Source organism: Gouania willdenowi, chromosome 3 (genome assembly GCF_900634775.1).
Source record: "Gouania willdenowi chromosome 3, fGouWil2.1, whole genome shotgun sequence".
In the NCBI taxonomy this organism is placed as follows: domain Eukaryota; kingdom Metazoa; phylum Chordata; class Actinopteri; order Blenniiformes; family Gobiesocidae; genus Gouania; species Gouania willdenowi.
The window spans coordinates 29,923,572-29,927,313 of record NC_041046.1 but is presented as its reverse complement, the minus strand read 5'-3'; positions in this window follow the sequence as shown (position 1 = coordinate 29,927,313).

The following is a 3,742-nucleotide window of genomic DNA, read 5'->3' as shown; positions in this document are numbered from 1 at the left end:
ACACATGAACTTAAAATTTCTGGAACAAGAGACAATGCCCTATGTCACTGAGTGAATAAGTAAGAGATAAGTGCTGCATGTCCGGAGCTGGGACATGGGAGAGAGGGTTCGGGCGTGAAGGAATGCAAACCTCGACTCCTGCAGAAACGGACTCAGGGCAAGCCACACCACAGAACTCACTCACACGTGCTGTCCTTTAGAGGAGAAAAAGCCAAAAGTGGCACATATTGTGCAGCTGTTTGTTAATAAATGAGCCTGTGTGGCATTTTGCATCAGCAAAGTTAAACCAGAATTGTCTTGTTGGTCAGATTTCATTTGAAATAAAATGATCAAGATTTATATCGTACTATATCACCATTTTTAGTAACTGCCCGAGCCACTTTCCCCCCCAGTCCGCCCCTGGCCCCAACAATTAAGAAAAAAAAAAACAAACACTTTTAAGGACCTTGCACATTTCAAACAGTTTTTTTTAAAGACAGTTATGTGATCCTGCCTTGCTAAAAAGTAAAAAATAAATTTAAAAAAGTTTTAAAAAATGTATGTTGTTTATTTGAACATCCTGCTCAGCAGTCAAGCTTTTGTGGGGGTGGGGGAAGGCGGAGCATATAGTTCTTGTTCATTAAAGTATGTTAAGTTAGCAATTCAGTAATAAAAAAAAGTCTCACACATAGTCGATCCTGACACCTCCTGTTGTGTTAACAGAGTGTTGCAATAAGGAGATCAATTTTTCACCTTCTCTCTCTTTCCAAAGGCTGTGGATACCAGCTGAGAAGAGAATTGTGGGAACTGTAAGCTGAATGCTCAAAAGCAGTTTGCCAAAGTAAAGCACCAACACAGAGTCATCTTATCTGATCATCTTTCAACAAGAACAGCAACACAGAGCGGAAGATACTCTTTTTTTTCATAATGTTGGCAGTAAAAAGTGACAACCAAGATTTATTGATTTTATTGCCTATATACTGCCTTTGTGATTTCCTAGTTGCAGCAAAATTCACTGGTGTTGCACAGTGTCCCATTGCTAACAGAGTGGAAAAATAGCTGAAATCCATGATGTTATCCTCTTAGGTGTGCACAAGAGACTAGAGCATACTATGTGTTTAATTTAGTGCTATTAAACAATTTTTTTATTGCATTTAATCATGTGATTTTTATGAGTTAATTGTAATTAATTGTAATTAATAGCAATTAATGTTTTGTTTTTTGCTAAAACTCTGTGTATTGTGTCATGGCAATAAGAATGGAACTAATATAATAAGGAAGTTTTATTGCATATAATGTTCCAGCAAATGTATTGAGCCAAACAAAAACAAAAGTTCAGTATTTGTTCAAATTGCTTTTTAAAAAAATGAATATTCACAAGATATCTATGAGTTTTTCTCATTGGAAATCTGAACTTGAGTTAAACTAAGTCATTTGTAACCACTGCTGGGTCAATGCACAACTAAATGTTCCCTAGGTGTGGCCAAGCTACGAAGTCATAACAACATATCTTTCATTCAGTTTTTAACCAGCTAACAGCAGAGCATGCATTTACTGTAGCTAAAGTCCCACTGGTAGTTGGTTTCCAATGCCTTCTTTTTATCTAAAGCAAATTCAGAAGTCCTGCTTTTCTATAAAGTTCTTGGTTTGTAGAGGTCAGAATCTAAAAAGTGGTCCAAGAAAATAATATGGTGAATTGGGAAAGTCTGACTGATGTTTGTATGCAGTGAAGACTGCCCTGTGTGAGCTCCTGCAGCTTTGAAGTGTCTGGATAGAATATATTATTCATTTAAGTTGTGAATGGAGCTGCATGACCAGAGTGTGCTGCTACAGTTTTAGACCATGCCCACATGTTTGTTTAAACGACCTTTTCTGATGTTAGTGGCTTTATTCAGTCGGACATTAAACCCTGCCAAGAAGCTACTGCATATGGTTTGGAATAATTTGAGAAACAGAATGTTTGAGGTTTGGGGACCGTGGCTCAGTAGTAGAGTGGGTCCTCCAATAACCGGGTTTGAATCCCGCTCTATCCAAGTCATCGTCGTTGTGTCCTTGGACACGGATGAATGGGTATGAATTGTTCATGAATGTTGGTGGTGGTCAGAGGGGCCGTAGGTGCAAAATGGCCGCCATGCTTCTGTCAGTATGCCCCAGGGAAGCTGTGGCTACAATGTAGCTTACCACTGCTGGTATGACTGGTGTGAATGACTAATGGTTTCTGTACGCACTTTGAGTCTTCTCAAAAAAAGCGCTATATTAATCCAAGCCATTATTAATGATGTGTGATTACAGAATCTCTCCTGGTCAGTTCTGGTCAAACTGCCCCAAGCAGGTCAGATACTATTGTACTGATAACATTTACCAAGGTCTTTCTCAGAGACTCTGTAATTGTTATGCTTAGCGCTATCAGCAACATACAAAAACCCGAGCATAGAACAGCTACAGATTCATGCGATGCTCACACTTTGAATTCCAGACCGGTCTGCCCCAAAACCCTTTGATCAAATAAACCCTGTGTCCGCATTTGCCCTTTAACCTTTCAACCTTTCAACTGTCTCATTTCATTCAAAACCGCCACAACAATTATTATTATTGATTTGGCCTCCAAAATCAACTACTCGTCACATATCGACATTCCGGAATGACCCTTTAGTGTCAGATTTCGATGTACGGGGTACCCCCTTGGCGTTTGTTTTTGACGCTGAGGGTCCGTAAGCTGCTTTTTACCGTAACTTTCAAAACAAGACTTCTAACCCTAAATCTAACTCTAACCTAACCCTAAGTTATTGATACATTTCTCACTAGAAAGGTAATAAAAACAATTTTAAAGCCACAATCTATCTTGAAATAGGCAATTTGCAACAGGCCGACCCTTGGCGTCACTACGTGACCAAGGTACCTTCCTGAACGTCGATATGTGACGAGTTGGGAGTGAGAATGTGTTGCCAAAATCTTATTAACTCCAGGCAGCCAGGATGTCCAAACTCGGTCCTCGAGGGCCACTAATTAACAAGGTTTTAGAAGTCTCCCTGTTCTAACACAGACTTGTTTGCAGACTTTCTGCAGAGCTACTTGATGACACTTCAAACTCAAGTGTGTTGGAACAGAGAGACACCTAAAACCTGCTAGATTAGTGGATCTCAAAGACAAAGGTTTGGAACCAATCCCCTCATATACTTATATATTACTACTGCTCACTTTTGGGATACTTGTAGTTTCTTTTTTATGAAAATTATTGCTTTAATGTCTTCAATTAGTTGTCATTTTTATTATATTGCTTGTATATTTGTATTATTGCCAATCTTTGAAACTGAACCTTATTGCGTTGTATTTATTCAACTCAAACTGTGCTGTGTGCATCACAATATTCACAATAGTGCTCTTACTACTTGCTGCTGCACCAACCCAAAGTTTCTCCACTGTGATAGAAGTAAAGGAATGTCTCTCTCTCTCTCACTAGTTTAATGTTGTGTAATACCATTATCCTGAGTGCATAGTGAATAAATGTAATGTTGCGCATGCAGTTTCAAGACTGTTTTTGTAGCAAAATGAAACATGCAATAAATGTACTTTTGGGATAGACCTTGAATACTAAAATGGGACTTTGCATGAGCTGTATCATTATCTGTAATATTTTATCTATTAATGTGTGGAAAATATTAATATTTAATGACAACAGACTTATGGCACCACAGGTTAACCTCAAGCTAAACCAAAGAGCCCAGGATTCTGAACACAAACGCTTTCCAGAACAACACCAAAG